This window comes from Durio zibethinus, chromosome 11, assembly GCF_047325235.1.
Source record: "Durio zibethinus cultivar Kanyao isolate XHJ-2024 chromosome 11, ASM4732523v1, whole genome shotgun sequence".
Classification (NCBI taxonomy): Eukaryota; Viridiplantae; Streptophyta; class Magnoliopsida; order Malvales; family Malvaceae; genus Durio; species Durio zibethinus.
In genome coordinates this window covers 14798538-14806818 of record NC_143172.1, presented here as the reverse complement: position 1 = coordinate 14806818, position 8281 = coordinate 14798538, and the positions used below count along the sequence as shown (strand labels likewise).

Below are 8281 nucleotides of genomic sequence, written 5' to 3'. Positions count from 1 at the left end.
TTTTATATACAAGATTAAGATATTTTAATAATTTAAAAGCTTCCAAATTGTTTCCTACATCAACATCCATTACAGACTAGTAAGGCATTACAATCCTCACCCATGACAGGCTTCAAACGAAAAAAGTTTAATTTGAGTGAGAGTTTTTGCTAGCTCACAAGGAGGTTATGACCTCAAGTATAGGTACTTGCTCTCTCTTAGCAGAAGACAATGTTCAGATAGAGAGCTTATGTATGAAATGCATGTCCAATGCATGTCAAGGAACATAAAAAATAATTTAACAAACTTTCTTGTTAAGACAAATAGATAAAAACAAAAAGAATAAGTAAACAAATTAGTAAACATAAAAAAAAAAAAAATAATTAAATTAAAACCATCAAAATAAGGCTTGAAAAAAATCCAAGGTTTAAAACTAGCTCAACTCTCCAAGTCCCCTACTGAGTCATCAAACTATTATAATACGTAAGTCTTAGAACTTACCAATTAGACACAACCATTAAGTAGCCATCAATATATTTTTTTTATCTAGGTGTGATCGACATCTTAATTGAATCTATCCCTTTTAACGTTATCCTAAGTTGACTAAGAATTTTTAAAAAGAATAGGTTCTATCTTCTAAATAGAACTGGATTTGAGAGTTTCATTACATGTATGAAAGATTAAGACCTGCATAATGCCCACAAATTGATACCAATTAATCTTAATTTATTTTTTTAGCCTTAATTCAATGTTCTATTTCTCCTAATTCATTTTTATTGTTTTTGTTAATTTAAATATTTTAATATTGGACATATTTTTAGGTTTTCTCCAATACTTTGATTGACTTCCTAAAAGTATTTTTCACTTCAAAAGTATTCAAGTAATACATCCATTTCTTTGAAAAGGCTCCGTCATTGGATTTATTAAGTATTTTGTGAAAAAATATACATATAAATACATGATAATATATATAGTTAAATTCATAATAATAAAATATAATAATCAAATACAAGATTTAATATATGTAATTCCAATTTATCCAATAATTAATTATGCAAGAAAATCATATCATTGCAATTTATTTCAATTTTATTTTTTCAAATTAAAAATAAATAAAATTTCTTATAGTAAGACCAATTTTTAAATCCTCTAACATCATAATCGAATTTTAAAAAAATCTTTTTACTTAAAAATTTCAAAGAAAATTATACGTCTATAACTTAGAATTTCATCATTAGATGAAAATTTATTCATCCTTAATTATTTTATTTTATTTAACAAGTTAATTAAACAAATACTTTAAAAATTACAAAAAATAAATTACTTAAAAAAAAATCAAAATAATAAAAAAATCAACTAAAATACCTAATAAAGGAATTGAGATGATTCTACCACACTAGCCCAAAGATGGAACGAGCTCTGCACAATTAATGGCCCAAAGTAGTACGGCCACGTTGATATTAATGGACCCAATCAAGTCTGGTACAAATTTACAGAAGCTACCTTCTTTATTTCTTCTTTTCTTTGTTACTTTTCATACTCCCCGTTTCATGCTTCTTCTTAAAACTAAAACAAAAAACAAAGCCTTTTTTATTCTCTTGCTTCTATTCCCCGAATCAAACCCAATAGCAACCTAAACCTTGGCGAGACATCGCTGCTACTGTCGCCGCCGTTCAGCACTGTCTAGAAATCCAAGTAAAACCTTCTTCTGTTTTGGCCAAGATTGTGCCCCTGTTTTCCACCAGTAAAACAACGTAAAACCTTTTCTTTTCTCTTGCTTCTATTCCCCGAATCAAACCCAATAGCAACCTAAACCTTGGCGAGACATCGCTGCTACTGTCGCCGCCGTTCAGCACTGTCTAGAAATCCAAGTAAAACCTTCTTCTGTTTTGGCCAAGATTGTGCCCCCTGTTTTCCACCAGTAAAACAACTTAAAACCTTTTCTTTTCTCTTTCCTAACTCTCTAACTAGACTTACCAAAAGCATACAAAACGTTGCATTCTCTATCTTTTCTCTGATCAAGAATCCCCAAAAAGTATACCTTGAAGGTACTACCAAAAAGCCTTTTTATTAATTTTTTTTTTTTTTTGGTGTTTGGTTACTTTTATGTTTTTGGTAGTTCTCTATGTTATGGCTACTAAATTGCTTGAGTATTGGAGGGCTGTGTTGTGAGCTTTTGTGCGGAATGTTGCTAGACTTGGTTAAGCTGATAAGAGATTGAAGAAGGTTGAGTCAATTTCTTCAGTTTCTTGCTTGTAATTGAACTTTTTCACTGCCCCTCTTCACGAACTTTTCCTCTTGATACCATTTATTGTGAAAATATTGTGCTGAATTAATAGAGAAGACACCCCAACTGTGAAAGAGTTTCTTATCAACAAGGTCTCACTTAAATATCGACACTTTCAATTTTTTTCCAATTCTCCTTGGGTGAAGTCTCAGCCAAACAAATTTATTTTTTCTTTTTAAATAATAATAATTCCAAACTAAATACAATATAAAAAATAAAATAAAATTCAAAACTGAATTTTAAAATGTGAATTGACTTTAGACTAAATGAGTGTTTATAAGCATCATTTTGAATTTGATTTGGACAGAAAATCATCATAAATTATTAATGATGATATATTGAATCTTATGAGTTTTAGCAAAAAAAGCATAGTAAAAATAGTAATAAAAAGAGAAATGTAAATCATGAAAAAATTTAATAGAATCTAATTCTTGTTTTTTCTCTCCCTGATTTTTTAAATTATGTAGCAAATAAGGCCTACCTCATAATGATGTCAAATTTTGTATTTATTGTTTTATCTATCCCGAATTGAATCAACGAATGGTTTCAATAATAATAACAGCAAATTAAATTTTATATCTAATAATTCTGAAGTCAATTATATGAAAAATAAAAAAACGAATCATGTTAGGTAATAATTTTAAATTTTTTTATGTTATTTATTTATATCAAAAATAATTTTTTTATATATTTTTTTAACTATCGTATTATTTTTTATTACCTCTATTTACATTTTTCATAATCTATCACTAAAAATTTTGATCTTTTTCAAATTTAAAACTCATTTCTCCTAATTAGTATATAAATAAACTAACGTTTTACATATTCAAATCATCTCAAATGAATCTCCTTTTCATTTTTTTTTTTTAATTTATACTACTCATAATTTTCTTTGAATCTTTCAATTATAATTTTAGTTCTTCTAACCTAACAACATATCCATATAAGAATTTTAATCTCAATTATACTAATTTTTTTCTCATGGTGTTTCTAATAGCCCAACACCCTATCCCATATAACAATAAATTGAGGATTAATATTTTATATGCTTTTTATATATACATTGTGAATGAAAATTTTAAATTCTACAAGCCATTTTAAAATATTGTCATATGTTTTTTTATTAATTTATCATATAAATTTATTATTTTTTGATATACTATAATAAATATGCTATAACTCTCTAGTCTTGCTAGACTTCATCAATATGTATCGAATAATTTTCTTCATATATCATTACCAAAATTTAATTTATCATTGACAAAATTTTATCAATAAAAATTTTTTATCAATAATTATTGACTAAACATAATTATTAAAAAATTTTAATCATTATTAACGGAATTTATAAATGAATTTCATTCCATCATAATCTGTGAGCTAAAATTTGGTGAGAATTAACGTGAAATTATTGATAAAATTTTTTGTCGATAATTAATTATTAGAAAAGAAATTCTGAAAAAAACTTTAAAAGTGAACGATTACCGACAAAATCACCGATAATCTATTGAAAAATGAAAAAAAAAAAAATTTAAAACCCAATTCCTGAATCAGGAGCCTATTTGTACCTAAAATCAAAATCCATAAACTCTCTCTCACTCTTCCATCTTACCCTTTCAACCTTGAATCTCCTTATCTCCGACCGCCCCTCTCTCATCGTACGTTCGGTCATTATCAGTTCCGTGCTCCACCGCAGTCCTCTCCCCAACCGTTCTTCATCATGGGCGATCTCCACCATCGGTATAATACATTTGATTTTTCAAGTTTTTTGTTATCTTGTTTTATTGAGATTATTGTTCTAACTTTTTTCTTATCCTGTTTGAATAGGATTAAGGTTGTGCTATGATTCAAGAGGGATTTTCAACTCATAGATTTTTTTTTTGTAATTTTTTATATAGAAATTTGATTTTTTTAAAGTTTTTATATTTAGTATTTTTTCTCAAGATTGATAATGATTGTTGAATTAAACAATTATTGTATTAGTCTCTGAGCAGATTTTTTTTTTTTTAATGTCTGTGAGCAGCCTTTGTTTCTATTTTATTAGATGAGATTTTTACCATTGTTCAAGTTCTAGTTTCTTCTTTAATTAGATTCATATTTGATTCTTATTTTTCCTCTTCTTATTGTACTCCCGCTTTCACTCAAATTGTTTGGCTAATTGAGGTCTCTGTTTATCATATAAGGGTTGTGCACATTTATGAAGCAACATTGACAAAGCGGATAGTTGAATTAGAGAATATAGACTCCGGAAGCTTAACAGTATGTGTGTTTTTATATGCACATGACAATATAAAACTGCATTATACCAGAAAACTGGTAATAGAATAAGGTTATAAAAGTAACTCTGAAGAACCATATTCTGACCTAACTGATGTTTAAAATAATTCAGGATTTTTCTTTTGTGATGTTGATATGACTTCCTAGCTGCATATGGTCCTAAGTCAAGCATGTTGGCCTAATCTGATCGATATAGCCAGCATCATTTTATGGGAAAAAGCTTTGCTATTGCTGTTGTAATTGTAACTTGTTTCAACGCTGTTGTTATTTTCTTACAGTAGAATTTGATCTGTAATCTTTATTGTTAATGTTATTTGTGTCCCCTGTAGGAAAAGTATAATGCTGATTTTTATCATTCCCACTAGTGTTATGTTGAATTTATTGTATTCTGCGCTTTGATTTTTTTTTTCTCCAATGCATTTTGGATCTAAATTTTGATTGCATTTTTTTGAAAATTCCTTAAATTTTAAACTTGCGACCAGATTGGGGAATTTATGGAAAAGGATAAGGAGCTTCGAACTAGTTCATTAAATAAAAAAAAAAAAAAGGCCAAATACTGGGTCAAAAGAGGCTGGTATACATGAAGTGCTATGTAAGCATGTGAAGAAAAAACCTTTTGCCTATGGACTTTGTGAAGAATGTTATGAAGAGGTGAGCTCTTATGTTCTTTCCTATGCTTTCCTATCTTCTTTTGCCCACTACAAATGTACCATTGGAAACTGTTTTATCATCCAAGTTAAAGTTCATGCTATAACTGGTTGATGCAGTTTATGAAAGTTTCAGGTGGACTTGATGAAGGATTAGATCCACCTACATTCCAGTGTGCTAAAAAAGTGAGAATAGAAAAATTATCTGAGGAAAATGCTAATGTAAGTGCTGTGATTATACCTTTCTAAAGGCTAAAGGATAATGAATGGTAGAGAATTTACATTATATTCTCTTCATGTATTTCAGATTCGTAGATTCCACATAAGCATGTGAAAATTATTCTCTTCCACTGTGTATCGCTCTCCCTTCCTCATGTGCTAACAGATTTTTTTAATTTTGGACTGTCGTTCATTTCAATTTAATCACTTAGTAAATAGGATTTTGTTTGTAACAAGGTTATGCTGCTTAATTATGTGAGATTAAACAATCTCAAATTCTTGTGACAAGATGCATGAATCTTTTTTTCCATCGAGTTTTCTTTTGCTATACTTTTTAGTTTCTTTGATATAAGTTATCTCTAACATTGTTCTAGCAGTTATTCTTTAGCATAATATTTCATTGTTTTGGTTGTTTTTGATAATTCCAGAGTGTATCTAGCAGTCCTTTTGCAAGTAGACCTGAAAGACCTGGAAACATTGTAAAAGTTTTTTTATGAGTAATCATGCTTTAAATAGTTTAATAATTGGATTTTTTTTTTTCCAAATGTGCAAGATCTTTTATTGGAAAGTGCATTGTTTCAGGGGTTTTAGGAGGTGCAACTAACCAGGCAGCCATCGGTAAGGGTGACAATGATAGATTACCCAGAGTTGATGTCAGTTATGATGAATCAGATAATTTTTGTGATATTGATGATTTTGAGGTAGGGAATGAGTCTGATTTCTGGTATTTTGACATTGCATTGTCCATATGAAATTCAACAAGAAAAAGTACCTCTTACTCAAGCTAAGCCACTTAACTAAGTGGCAAACTAATTACATTGGTTACAAATTCTAGTCTAATGGCATATTCTTTTTAAGATGTTTAGAATTAAATAAATTCATTATATCAAGTGATTTGAGCTTTGATCTAGCATAAGTGTTTTGTTTATTTTACTAGGATCAAATCATTATTTTTGCCCTGCATCCATGAACCATCCAAAATGTTATACCCATGCATCTATTGAAGTTAGTTGGTCTTAAATTCAGCTTTGAATCATCCATGAACAGAACCAATACAAAAATGTGTGGGTGTGTTGTGTGTGTTCTTGTAATCAGCACCACTATTGTTATATTTTCTTCTAGGCTGCTTAGCATAACTTAAGTCTTAAGAAATACAAACTTACCAAATTGAAAAGAGAAAAAGATGTCATAACTGATTAAAATTTATCTGAATTAAGTTTATTGTTCCAGTGTCTATTCTTAAGTATTTAGAGTTTGGTTCCTTAATAAGTTTCTATGGAATTGAGTTTGATTGGTCAGGCTTTGAATCAACTGTACTTACCTGAAATTTAGTCCTACAAGTCATATTCATTCATGTACCTTTTCCCTATATTGTTCATTTCTTTTAGCATGTTTATGTCTGTAGTAATGCATGCATGTTTTAAATTTACAAATGCATGATTATTGTATGAATGGCATGCATATCTTTTTATGTGAAAAACGTGAATTAGAGACTGTTGGTTGATTTGTGATGCGTATGGAACCACACTAACTATCAATTATCTTCTTAATTTCGATGTCATTTTCTTATTACACTTGGGATTTACTCAAAAGTTACCTTTTCAGGTTGATGGCTATCTTCACAATAAGGAGAAGCGATTCAGAAGATAATTTGGGAAGAAATGAACCGGGAATACCTTAAGGTGATGTGAATCATGACTTTGTTGAGTGTGGCATCTCATCAAATGTATTTTGGCCTACTATAATGTAGTCTCACACTTTAAATGTAGTATTCATGACACTGGCATGTGGTCAAGTAATAATGTGCATCATAAGAAGCATTTAGTAAATCTTTCTGGTTAAAAACATCTATAAGAGGATGATTTCTCGTAGATTAATAATTCAGATATATTTGAGTGTTGAGGAGACAAAGACTATTAGATGGTTTTAAACATCTTGTTATGTGGTTATATTGAGGCCTGAATCATGAGAAATTGTTTGATATTATTAATTTGAGGCTCTGTGGTTGTGTTTAGTGAGAAACAAGTGAATGAGACAACTCGACTTTGCTTTCATGACTTCATTGGGAGAATAAAAATCTTGATGATGCTATATGTTTAGTTTGCTATTTTTTTCACAGGAACTCAATTATACTGCAATCTTTTGCAGGAACAAGCAGCGAAGGAAGAAGTCGCAGCAGCTGTCAGGAAGTTTGTACGGTCAACTATGATAAATGTCAAGTGGTTTTAGATTAGGGTGTTTTATGGATTTTGTGGATATTTTATGGATGTTAGGGATGTTATGGATAATTTAGATTATTTTTAAATTTATAATGTGGATTTGATATTTTAATTAATAATAATTGAATTTTTAAATAATTTTATGTGTTTAAATTGTAATTTACAGGATGGATTTTATTGTCAAAATTTTAGTATGACTGATGGAATTTAGGCCATCAGGGACAGAATACCAATGGATTACAGACGAAATACTAATGGATTTCAGACGAAATATTGATAGATTTATCAACAGAAAGTATCATTTAGTGATCGATTATCAATTAATTACCGATAGATTACTGATGGTTTAACAACAAATTATCAACGGATTTTATACATGGATTATTAATTAATTACCAAAGGATTTAACTAATGGATTATTGACACTTTTATCATCGAATTTTATCAACAAATTACAATTTGAATTACCGAAGGATTTATTACTCATGGAATTTATTGATAAAATTTCGTTAGTAATTACTGATTGATGGAATTTATTGACAAAATTTCGTTAGTAATTACTGATTGATTTTACATATTACAAAATAATATTATCGACTAATCTATCACCGACGGAAATTTTCGTCGTTAAATTCTGTTTATAATACTGGTAT

General features: G+C 29.0%; 1 long non-coding RNA gene across 9 annotated transcripts; it reads left to right on the top strand.

Moving 5' to 3' along the window:
• Window positions 1-1503: 1503 nt before the first annotated feature.
• LOC111289966 (uncharacterized) lies at window positions 1504-7766 on the top strand. 9 transcript variants are annotated; one of them, XR_016346379.1, is made up of 6 exons: window positions 3664-4006; window positions 4450-4525; window positions 5026-5194; window positions 5311-6110; window positions 7015-7091; window positions 7558-7766. It is a non-coding gene; the product is annotated as an uncharacterized LOC111289966 (long non-coding RNA). The 9 variants fall into 9 exon arrangements; XR_016346384.1 differs by lacking the exon at window positions 4450-4525 and having other exon boundaries at window positions 3665-4006; window positions 5311-5888; window positions 5992-6110; XR_016346383.1 differs by lacking the exon at window positions 4450-4525 and having other exon boundaries at window positions 3679-4006; window positions 5327-5412; window positions 5838-6110.
• The last annotated feature ends 515 nt before the right edge of the window (window positions 7767-8281 follow it).